The sequence below is a fragment of the Mercurialis annua genome, linkage group LG1-X (genome assembly GCF_937616625.2).
Source record: "Mercurialis annua linkage group LG1-X, ddMerAnnu1.2, whole genome shotgun sequence".
NCBI classification, from domain to species: Eukaryota; Viridiplantae; Streptophyta; class Magnoliopsida; order Malpighiales; family Euphorbiaceae; genus Mercurialis; species Mercurialis annua.
In genome coordinates, this window is record NC_065570.1 from 53,444,454 (window position 1) to 53,458,198 (window position 13,745).

The window sequence follows — 13,745 nt, forward strand, 5'->3', positions numbered from 1 at the left end:
TCGAACAATCTTAAAAGGTCACAAAGCCTTAACGCTACCTTCCCTTTAACATAAAATAATAACACCACTTCCAGGTGAATTCAAACGAGGTAATATAAACTCTCCCACACAAAACTCAACTGAACTACTTAGGATAAACAAAAACGAACCCCATGCTATAAATCTGAAACTGATTCGCGAAAAGCAGTCATAAATCACATATGTGCACAAATTTCTGATCCTAACAACTTGGTGCCCCAATATTTGCTCAATTAACGCAATGTGAATAAACAATAAATTTTTTATTTGAGAGTCACAATTACTCTGCACTAGTGCAGCTTCTAAAACCAGCTCGAATCTCATCGATAATAAAAACCTTAATATCAAAATACAAGATCAAGCCCTAAGCTCAAATATAGTTCTTACAATTTCAGACTCTATCGTCTCAATAGGAAATTGAAAACACAAGCTGATTAAATCTTGTTTTACAACACCTAGTTTCTTCTACTTATAACAAGATCGACATCAAAATAATCGATAACAAAACCCAATAGACTTCAGATAATATTTTGGTTCTAAAACAAACACTACAAAGAATCATCCAATCAAAAGATTATTACCAACTCGATAATACTATCAACTTCGCGAATCATAAACACAAAATTTCAAATTGTCATTCAAAAGAAATTGTGAACTTATCACACGATAATAGAATCTCTAGTTTAATAATAAATAGCCCCAATCATAATGATTCCTCCAATGAATCAAAATAAATAGCTTGATATAACCTAAAGTAACTAACCGTCAAACTTACATTAAACTATGTTTCACAGACTTATCTTTACTCCACACAAAAGGTTCAATATTCAAACCAAACGATATCCAGACTTTCAACAATTAACCCTCAATTAACAGTATCAATCAACCAACATTGTTGTCGAACTCACCAGACGCGATCATTGATTTCTGAATCAACTAGCTCATATATCCTAACCAGATTTAAATTCTCAAAATTACTCAAATCAATTGACTATTACCTCGTATACAACGAGAGATCACTACAACCAATTCACCCCGATCGGATTGTTAGTTATGCTCAAAATATTCTATTTTCAAAATTTTCCCCTTCTCTTTAAAAGACTCTACGTCTTATACCTCCTTTTGTATTCAAAATCGAAATGACTTACTGTTGAAAACCATCGATTTTGTAAACACTAGAAAATTTTAAATCACTTGCATTTTAAGTCTGCAAATTTCTTTACTTTTAAATACGTTTGCAAATTTATGAAACCGTTCAACTGACAAAATTCATGTTATTTTTTAAACCCACTTGTTAAAATAAATTTATATCTTTCTCGTAAATAATCAACCATGGAAAAATTTTCCGTACTTAAATACACATTGATGTTTCAACCTTCTAAAACTTAAATCGCTTTTAAATTTACTTTCAATAAAAAGACGATTCGGAGAAATTGTTCCACCGAAAAATTTAAATTTCCTTTTGAATCAAATTTTCCAAAATTTCTTTCTTTACTCAGAAGGATAAAATTTGCAACGCAAATCTCATTATTGATAAAAAAATACCTTTATATCAATATACCAAAAACACTTGGACAAAATCAACTCTGAAAAGATAATGTTTCGTTTAAACAAAATGTAGTTTAATCTCACATGAGCATAACCAATATCCTTAATTCACAATCCTTAAATCACAAATCGAAAATTATCATTAAAACTTCTTAATTTGAGTCTAGCCATACACCGTACTTGGCACAACTATAACTCGAGCGCAACCTCAAATATCATTCCTACTTATAACCACAAGATTCTGATACTACAGACCATTCACTCAATACGTAAACGTCCAATAACCATCACCATCATCACAGAGTATTTGTCTAGCTACCTTTCGGTAACAGTTTCAAAATCATTTGAAATCCAACAACTTTATAAATAAGTGTATCATACTATGACTCGCGAGTACGTTTCAAAACATCTTTCTCAAAACACTTTACCGATAAAATCCATTTTACATAATTGTGCGCCAGGGTGATGACATCTCTCATCCCCAAAGAGTTGCATCCAACCCTAATAATTTTTATGCACGTGAATACGTGATGCATGTACTATTATGCATGTATCAATTATTAATTTATCTTTTATTTAGTGAACATACTCAATGTTCAATGCAAACCTATTCGTGACATTCAAAATGCATGTTCATGATATGTCTGGGCACAATTACGTGTTGAAAATATTTCGAATATTTTAATAATTTAACCTTTGAAATCCCTTTCACAATAAAATATTTGTTAGACGTTACACTCTGTGAGATGTGCACTTGATTACCTCAAAATATTCCTCAAAATGCCTTACTTGTAATCTACTAATATTCGATGCTATACAACAACTCCTCCTAATAACTTCATTACAACGCTACTATAAAAAGTATCTAACTAAACTCAATCCAGACTGAGCATAACCAAAGAAAATAGCACATAAAATACGTTCCTATAAAATTTACCGCCAGCTCCTGCATCGCATCCTCAGACTTGATGGAAACATCAGTGTATTAATACACTGGTCTATCTTCTCGGTTCAGAGTTTCCAATATCCGTTCTAGGATAATCGGAAATCATCAGCCAACCCAAGGGAATATTTCCCTCGTCTTTCTCAATATCGAACCCAAAGGTTCGATCCACAAAAACAAAATGGCAAGTCCAGCTTAACCCAAAGTTAAAACTATATCAACACAGGTTTTAAGCAAAGATTCGAGTCACGATCAAACCAAACATCAAGGTATCAACCATGACCGCGTGAAATAGATTATCTCACGTGCTACTCCGCAAGAAGAGACGAAACAAGCAATCAACATAATCCGACCAAACTTGCGAGATACTCAACGCAATTAACCAAAAATTATTATGATTTTTACAATTATAAACCATGTAAGCATGCCATTAAACAAAATTAACCCAAACATATTTTATAGACGAAAACAGGACATGCTACAACAAGCTTGAACCTTTGAATTAAAATCAACTTGCAATAATATCATCTTTAAAGAATACGCTTCAAAATTCATTTTGAAATTTAAAGTCAATTACAAAACTTCCAAACTTTTAGTTGAGCTCCACGGTTAAAACAAAATCACTATCTGTAAAAGTCTCTTCTTATAATCAATTACTTTAAAACGGATACCCAAGTACCTCAAACCATAAAATCATCGAGATAGCCGAGTCATTACAACTTCTAAGCTCAACTCCTAAATTTGGGTGACCCAAGTCGAACCCAAAACAACCGTTTATGAAATAAATTCAAAACATTAGTAAATCCGTAATAAGTATTTGAATAAAATTTCCTCCTTTCAAAATTAGGAGCTCAACATAACCTAACCGCTAAACGGTAATTTAAAAACTCAAGTGATAAATCTTTGATTTCAAACATCCATTCCGTAAACCCCAAAATTCAAAATATAAGAAAATCATTTTTTCTTTGGCAACTTAACCAAAAATCAAACTTTTAAAGAATTGAACTCAAACTTCTCTTCTGATTCCGTGTCAAAATAAAAATCGAACAAAAATAATTTTCTCAATGAAAACCCTCAAAGCAACATGTGGTCACACAAAGTATGACCACAAAACATGATATTTGATTTAACAGCCTAAATCATTTACACCCGAAACAAGGCCAATGCCTAGCAAAATATAATTTTAATTAATCTTTGTTCTCGGCCAAAGCCAAAACTATACATCAAATAATCCAGCGTTATTAAATCATTTAAAGTGTAAAAGCCAAAGTTTATTACTCAATAAAATGCCACATCAACATGATAAGGCAAACAACATCATAACCAAGTATGAATTTAGGCAAACTACCAATCATAAGATTTCCAAAGAAATCAAAAGCAACTAAAATCACCCAAGTAAAATGATCTCAACATGATAGAACATATAAAGTAATATCTAAGTGAAAACAATTTTCAATTATAGCATCAACACTTAATAATGACTGACACAGATCACCTATGGGATGTAGGCTGAAAGTTTGAAAACAAAAGATGACGTTTCAAAGGACATGACTCGAATCCTAATTCCGCAGTAGTTCCTAAGACACGACATCCACTTATCATGGCAAAACAATTATACATATAACATACAATACGGCATTGGTTTGAAACCAAAGCTCTGATACCAACTTTGTCACGACCCATTTTCATGAATCGTGACCGGCGCTAGGGTATGGGTATGGTTGTACCAAAACCCGTAGCTAGCCTTGCGGATAACCAACTTATACCATTTAAAACAATGTACCTGCAGAAGATCACATGCTCGGGGGCAACCGAGACTTCAGCCTAGTCTAGCAGTACAATAAGCAACGTATATTCAGAGTATACTTATCTGAAATTATAACTCCAACAGTATGGCAACATAATATAAATACCATAAATACTGTAATCATGCCAAAAGCAATAAAATAATCACCAACATTCAACAGTCTAAAAATATAAGTACAAGACTAATCATAAGTAATCTAATACTACTACTGCGGTCTAAGAGTTTAAAACAGTTCGACTCTTTATTTCTGAAAATAAAATAAAAACCTCCGGAAATGAAGAAACGGAGATCGACCAAAGCTCAAATCATAAACCTGGAAAATTTGGGAAAACAACGGGGTCAGATTTACTGAGTAGAGTTTATATAACCATTTACATTTATTAAGTTAAAAACCTTTAAAACGTTTAATAAAACATTTTCATTATGGATTATCAATGAAACCCTAAACCACAATTTTAAATCCATTGTCGTGTCGGTGAGACGTATCTCAATAACCGATCCCCGACTATCACTTAATAAATAGTGAGCCCAGGAGACGTATCTTCCACCGGTGCCCTCACTAAGGTGAGACGTATCTCAAACCTACCTCAATACCATAATCATTACCGGTGCGCACGCAGTCCCGATGATGCCCATCGAGTAGCACGTTCCAAATCAAATCCACAATGCCGAAAACAGTTCAAAAGCTGCTTATACATATATATATATATATATATATATATATATATATATATATATATATATATATATATAAAATAATACATTTGCTTAATAAAGAGGTAAATAGAGATATAAACTCACTGCTTGCTATTCCACGTGAAACTTGACAAGCAATCTAACTCTGGTTCGCCTCTGAAGTACGAACAGTCGACAGGTCTTAATCGATTTCGAAACGTAGCGATGATAGAGATCGCAGAGTTGATGTGAACCGTCAAAGTACAATCAGATTTAAAGCTGGTTCGAATAATAGAATGAAAGATGATGATTATGATCTCAGAACACTTGAAGAATGGCGGCTGATGTTTGTTAAGAAGGGAATGAAAATATTAGGTTTAGAAAAAAAAATAGAAACGTAATGCAGTAGATGAAGCACGTTTAAATAGGGGAGGAAGGAATGAAGGCTTCTGTTGCAAAATTCAAGCACATGAATGTGGCTTATTCATGTAATTAAAAGTGTGGGCTTTTCTTCTTTTAGAAAACAATGGGCCACGTTAAAATAAGGAAGGGAAATGCATGAATTTCATGCATAAGAAGATTACATATATACACTTTTCTTTTTCCTTTCTTTTCTCCTTTTTTTTTTTAAAAAAAAACAAATTAATAACACACACTAAACACGAATCAAACCACGATCGAATCAACGAGCGACTAAAATAAATTTAAATAAAAATATGTAATAATAATAATAATAAATTACTTAAAATTTGACGGAATGCAAAAATAATTATTATAAAAAAAAAAATTTAAAATACGGGATATTACAAAATCAAATCCACAATGCCGAAAAACAGTTCGAAAGCTGTTTATACATATAAATATATAAAATACAACATTTGCTTAATAAAGAGGTAAATAGAGATATAAACTCACTGCTTGCTATTCCACGTGAACCTGACAAGCAATCTAACTCTGGTTCGCCTTTGAAGTACGAACAGTCGACGGGTCTAAATAAAATATTAAAATCATAATTAAAATCAGACCCTAACTCTAAAGAGTACTAGACACCACATAGGACTAGTACACACAACGATACGCCAATGTATAATCAAACACATAAGATTAAAACGTATTAAAACTATAACCCAAGTTATAGAAATCAAACCAAATAAGTTATATATATTAAATTACAATTTAAGTAATTTAATAAACAATTTAATTTAATTTTAACCCAAGTTAAAATTCATATCAGTGAGTCAGCCGAGTTATTTAAAACTACCAAGCTTCTTCCCACTTGTTGGGCGACCAAGGTCTAACCCGATCCAAAAGTTTATTAAATTATAAACCCGAGTTTATAAATTAAATACTTGATAAAATAATTATCTATTTTAAAAATAGAATTCAATAGCTTAAAACACAAGTAACCAATATTTCAAAATCAATTATTTAACTAAACAATTTAGGCAAAAATTGACACGTTAAGCCAAAGATTCTCAAAGTGATAATTACCCGAGGAATTATTTGATTAAAAATATTATAATATAAAATATCGTTTTTAAAATATAATAATAATAATAATAATAATAATAATAATAATAATAATAATAATAAAAAGAGCGATTTAAATTATAATCGATACTAATATTATTTTTTTAGATTTAAAAAAAAATGTTATCGATTAGTAATTTAGAAATCTAAATGATAAACGAAGGTCCGGTGTCAAATTAATAATTAACCGAATTACTTAACCATAAAGTCCATTATAATATTTATAAATATCATTTAACCAATAGCATTTAATAATACATTTGCCATAATTTGAAACAGCAAATCCATTTATACTTAAGCAAGACAATTCCAATTTGAACAAAACCATTACCGCCAATAATTAAGACAAATGCCATCAGAGAAGATCAAAAGGGAACCCATTTGAATCAATTCCTTGGCTTCTAAACAACCAACTAAAATTCAGCTCATTCTCTTATTTAACAAACACAGTAATTCGAAAGACTAAACTCATATCCGGACATTTAAGAATCAACAGCTTATATAAAACCTATGATTATTACTTTTTTTTTTAATTAGCCAAAACAATACAATCAACCAATACAATGATCACAATAATGAAACCAACCAAAGAATTATTACACAACCTACATATAGGTTTAACATTACAGAACAATGAGGAACAACATCAGCAGAAAAAGGAACATAAACTGCAGAACAAAGCATGTATACGGCGAATCAGAACGGCAATGAACAGAGAGGTATTTACGTACCGTAATCGATTCCAAAACGTAGGGATTTATGAGAACGATGAAAAATAGTGAATCGTCGAAGAACTCTCAGATTGAAGCTATAATATTTGAGATACGAATTAGATACGATAAAGACGATAACCAAACGGACGACGAAACTGAAGAGATAACATACCAATTCGAAGCAATGAGAGGAAAAGAAAGTTTATGATCTCAGGGCGTTTCTTTTAGTATGGCGGCTAGGGTTTGATGAAAGTGGGCGTAATGAATTAGGTTTTCAACGCAATCTAAAATATAAAGGAAACAAAAGAGAGAACAAAAATAAACGCAGCATAGCTGCAGAATGCTTAATGCATTGCTAAAAGTTTGAACATAAATTTGGGCCAACTAATTAAATGAAATTACATGGGCCCAAATTAGACTTAATGCATTGGACCAAAACTAAGCCTAATGCATGGCCAAGATTTAAAAAATGATAAAGAAAAACATTCCACATTTGGCCTAAATAAATTGGGCCAAATTTTAGTTTTAAATTTTCTTGCTAATTAACGAATTGGTTTTTTCTAGAATTTTAACACCTGCCAATAAAAGTCAAGCTTAAGGCTCATAATTTAGCATATGTATTGATCATAGAATGGCCAAATTAAATAATAAAGGCCAACCAAACTAACACGAACCAAATACGAAAAGAAACATAAATTCGTAAGCGCCTCCAAATTATAACCGGAAACTCATCGAAAAATAGTTTTTTTTTTAAGAAAAAATACGGGATATTACATTCTCCCAAACTTATTAGAAATTCGTCCTCGAATTTAAATAACGAACCGATTCGAAAACTCAGATGATCACCACACACATATGCGAAAAAATTTAAGTTCAACAATTTGGCACCTCAATGACTTCTCCAAACACCACGTGTGAACGAATTAAAAATTTATTTTTAATCGGGAATAACCGATACGCTATACGAGGAAAATTTCAAAAGAACAAGCTCAAGTCTCAAACTATCAAAGCAACACCACAAATATAGGAACAATTACAAAATTCAAATTGTACTCTTACTAAGCCAAACTCCAATACTACAACCCGAAACCCTAAAGACACTCTCAACTGAAAATAATCTTTACATTCCTTAACGTCTACGCACCATATCACATATAGCGGTCACAACACCAATTTCCTCCTATAAGAAAACTTAAAATGCTCGTTACCAAGTAAATCAAATGTCATCCTGATTAAATATGCTCTCATAAAATAACGGCTGAAAATTTGTCATTATTAGAATTTTCCCGAGTCAACCAACTAAAATCCACTCGACAATACTATCGACTTCGCAAAAACACACAAATTTCTAAGGAATACATAATTCAAACTTCTGATAGCAAAATTTTTCATCCTCCAAAATTTTTGTTTTCAATCACTAAAACCTCGAATCCTACATAAAATCATTTAGATCAAATCGCAATTAATCAGATTATTGGTTATGCTCCAAAAAATAAATTCTAGAAAAACGCTTTCCGTAAACACAAGTATATAATAACACCATCCTCCTTTAATTTAAAATCATTAGCACCTCAAATTTAAATTTCATTTTCAACCGAAAATAATTAACTCGTTAAAAAATCCTTTTGTTCGTAAACGCATCAACATAATAAAACATTCTCAATTTGAAATCATAACCGAACCTTACTTTCAAAATAATTTCACGATTTTTATAAAACCGTTCAATAAAATAAAAATAAAAATCTTAAAATCCGCTTTTAAATCAAAACTAACAAAATTTCATCGCTTTCTTAAAAAAAAACGATTTTTTTGCAAATAAAAATCTCTTCGTTTACGAATTAATTTCCATAACGGTATCAAAACTTTTAAACAGAAATCGAATCTGTAAAAACAAAATTCCTTTTAAGTCTTTCCGTTTTAATAAACGCGCAGAGCATAACCAATTTCCTTAAATTAAAAAAATCCTCAAATTATGTATTCTAAGCTGACACAATTCTTTAATCCCAACTCAATATTTTTTCGCTCTTACCGCAACTAAACCTCGAGTGTAATCCTATAACCATAACTCTCATTTATAAAATGCGGATACTCCAACAATATAAGATAAATCCTTACAATGAAATATTTCTTAAATCACCACTGTCATCACAGAGTACTTGTCTAGATACCAACCAGATAAAAATTTTAAAACCGTTTGAAATTTAACTTTTTTTTTAAACACCATTTTCACAATATAACTCGCGAGTTTAGAAAAAACATTTTTCTTGAAAAGTCTCACTGATAAAATTTATTTTACATAATTGTACGCTAGGGTGATGACAGCTCTCATCCTCAAAGAGTTGCATTAAACCCTAATCATTTAATGTCGTGATGAATGTACTACATGCTAGTATCAATTATTTATTTTTCTTTTAATTAGTGATCATACTCAATGCTCAATGCAGTTTCCTATTCGTGGCATTTCAAATGCATGCTCATGACATGTCTGGGCACAATTACGTGAAAAAAAACATTTCAATCACTTCAACAAGTTAACATTTGAAGTCAATTTTTCTTCAAAATATATTCTAGACATTCCACTCTGTGAGACGTGCATTCGTCCATCTTGACATATTTGCCCATCTCCATTATCCTAATCCACCAATTTGAATTGTCATTAACAAAATAATCCAATTAAACAACGAAATTAAATCTAACTAACAACTGTTTCCACCTCAAATTAAATTGAAAATTTCCCACGGAAAACAAAACAACACGGCCGCCTTCACAGATCCACTATCAGTTTTGGTATTTCATTGATCTACCTAACGACAACACCGGTGTATTACTACACTGATCAACCTCGAACACAGTTTCCACATTCTTTTCTAGAATGCCAAAAGCCAAAAAAAAATGTTGATACTCTAAATTTCCACAACGGACCCAATTTTAGAAACGCCTAACGCTCGAAACTTAACGCACGAGGCAAACACTTACAAGTAGAATTATACAATCGATACTGAGTAATATAACTCAAATCACCTTCCTCTAACAAATGTAGATTTTTAAACAGGATCTACCACTGATCCGAAGAGTCGCTCCTCAAATTTTTAGATATCAAAATTAATCACCCCGATTTCCAGAGTTTAAAAGCTAGATCCGACTATACCAGTTATTACATCTACTGGTTGCAGGGTCAAAACAAAGGATCAAATCGCACATCGACACCAACGCCAAAGTTAAGGCAAAGAAAAACTAGCGAAAAGTAGCTTCACGTGATACTCTACACAATGAGGCCAACGAGGACAATAACTGATATGACATAATTTAATCAAACATGAGAGACATAATTATTAACACAATAAAATAGGTCATGAATTTCTCACACAACCGAAAAGCACTTAAGCATCTTGCAGTAAAATAATTACTCATTAGGGTGGGCAACAATGTAATTCCAAAAGGACTGAGCATGGAACATATTATAGCATCAACGAATTCTTACCGACATGGTAACAACTCAAACAATTCAACAATGATTAAATTATCGAATCAATTAATAACATGCTCAAAACATCAAAAGATCAACATAAATAAAAATATTGATCAAAAGTACGCATCAAAACCCATATCGAAATATAAAATTAACAAAATAGATTTCAAGTTCATGTCGAGCCCCACAATTTGAAAAATCATTTTCCGGAAAACCTCATTTCAAAACAATGGCTAAAATTTGTTTCCAAACGCCTCAATTTAAAATCAACGAGTTACCCGAGTAATTACAATTTCCAAGTTCAACTCCAATTTGGGTGACCCAAGTCAAGCCCGCAATAATCATTTGTAAAACGTATACAACGCATTTTTAAATTCAGAAAAACGCAATTTAAAACAAAACCTCGATCTTTTCAACCAGGAAACTCGACAACACCAAAGTAACAACATCAAGTCATCACCCAAGTGAGACATCTGAAAAATTTAATTAACCTATTCAAAACACATATTTCGAAGAAAAAAAAAATAGCACCAAGCAATTAAGACCAACACCAAAGTGTCGACAACCACCAAACGGTAACATTTCAAAAGTATTTAAATCTTTAAAAATGGTATCACCTCACAAAATAATTTTATTTAAAAAAAATAACTCTTTTGGAATCACCAGTCAAAGTAAATTTGAAATACGAGAAAAAAATATTTTAATGGGAACGTAATGAAAATCACCTTTTACGTTATCATGCTCAGACTAATCATCTGACTCTTATGTCCAAAACACCAATTAGACCTAAATAATTTTTTTTTTATTAAAGAATTTCTAAACCAACATGAGGTCAGCAACGTAAAATCGCAAAACGTGATAAACGATTTTACTATCAAAATCATTTATACCATAAACAAGCCAAAGCCTAACGAATTTTTTTTTATGTTCTTGGCCAAAGCCAAAACTATTCACCAAATAACCCAGTGTTATAAAACCATTAAAGACATAAAATCAAAGTTTATTACCCAATGAAATGCCACATCAACATGATAAGACAAACAACGTCATAGCCAAGTATGAATTTAGGAAAATTACCAATCATAAGATTTTTCGAGAAATCAAAAACAATTAAATGGATCACTTAAGTGAAATACCAGTTATGAAATAAAATCTTGGCATAAGATCAAATATGACACGATTGACTCGACATTATCCTACAGGTGTAGGCAGAAAGTTTGAAAACAAAAGATGACGTTTCAAAAGACAAGACACGAATCCTAATTCCGCAGTAGTTACTAGGGCAAGTTAACCACTTATCATGCCAAACAATTAAACACTTAACAATTTAAAAAAAAAAAAAAAAAGCCTTGGTTTGAAACCAAAGCTCTGATACCAAGTTTGTCACGACCCATTTTCATGAATCGTGACCGGCGCTAGGGTATGGGTATGGTTGTACCAAAACCCGTAGCTAGCCTTGCGGATAACCCATTTATAACATTTAAAACAATGTACCTGCAGAAAACCACATGCTCGGGGGCAACCGAGACTTCAGCCTAATCTAGCAGTACAGATAAACAGCATTTATTGAAAGTATACTTATTTAAAATTATGACTCCAACAGTATGGCAATATAATATAAATACCATAATTACTGTAATCATGCCAAAGCTGATAAAATCATAGTTGAACTATATCAACAAACAAAAGTCTAAAAATATAAGTATAAGACTAAAACATAAATAATCCAATACTACTACTGCGGTCTAAGAGTTAAAATAGTTCGACTCTCTTATTCTGAAATAAATAAAGAACCTCCGTGAATGAAGAAACGGAGATTGACAAATGCTCAAATCATAAACCTGGAAAATTTGGGAAAACAACGGGGTCAGATTTACTGAGTAGAGTTTATATAACCATTTACATTTATTAAGTAGAAAACCTTTAAAAACGTTTAATAAAACAATTTCATTATGGATTATCAATGAAACCCTAAACCACAATTCTAAATCCATTGTCGTGTCGGTGAGACGTATCTCAATAACCGATCCCCGACTATCACTTAATAAAATAGTGAGCCCAGGAGACGTATCTTCCACCGGTGCCCTCACTAAGGTGAGACGTATCTCGAACCTACCTCAATACCATAATCATTACCGGTGCGCACGCAGTCCCGATGATGCCCATCGAGTAGCACGTTCCAAATCAAATCCACAATGCCGAAAAACAGTTCGAAAGCTGTTTATACATATAAATATATAAAATACAACATTTGCTTAATAAAGAGGTAAATAGAGATATAAACTCACTGCTTGCTATTCCACGTGAACCTGACAAGCAATCTAACTCTGGTTCGCCTTTGAAGTACGAACAGTCGACGGGTCTAAATAAAATATTAAAATCATAATTAAAATCAGACCCTAACTCTAAAGAGTACTAGACACCACATAGGACTAGTACACACAACGATACGCCAATGTATAATCAAACACATAAGATTAAAACGTATTAAAACTATAACCCAAGTTATAGAAATCAAACCAAATAAGTTATATATATTAAATTACAATTTAAGTAATTTAATAAACAATTTAATTTAATTTTAACCCAAGTTAAAATTCATATCAGTGAGTCAGCCGAGTTATTTAAAACTACCAAGCTTCTTCCCACTTGTTGGGCGACCAAGGTCTAACCCGATCCAAAAGTTTATTAAATTATAAACCCGAGTTTATAAATTAAATACTTGATAAAATAATTATCTATTTTAAAAATAGAATTCAATAGCTTAAAACACAAGTAACCAATATTTCAAAATCAATTATTTAACTAAACAATTTAGGCAAAAATTGACACGTTAAGCCAAAGATTCTCAAAGTGATAATTACCCGAGGAATTATTTGATTAAAAATATTATAATATAAAATATCGTTTTTAAAATATAATAATAATAATAATAATAATAATAATAATAATAATAATAAAAAGAGCGATTTAAATTATAATCGATACTAATATTATTTTTTTAGATTTAAAAAAAAATGTTATCGATTAGTAATTTAGAAA

The 13,745-nt window shown here is 31.5% G+C and overlaps 1 long non-coding RNA gene across 1 annotated transcript; it reads right to left on the bottom strand.

The window, feature by feature from the left end:
* Window positions 1-4,451: 4,451 nt before the first annotated feature.
* LOC130015085 (uncharacterized) lies at window positions 4,452-5,466 on the bottom strand. The gene is made up of 2 exons (XR_008790131.1): window positions 5,118-5,466; window positions 4,452-4,629 (listed from the first exon to the last, which is right to left on the bottom strand). It is a non-coding gene; the product is annotated as an uncharacterized LOC130015085 (long non-coding RNA).
* Window positions 5,467-13,745: the final 8,279 nt, after the last annotated feature.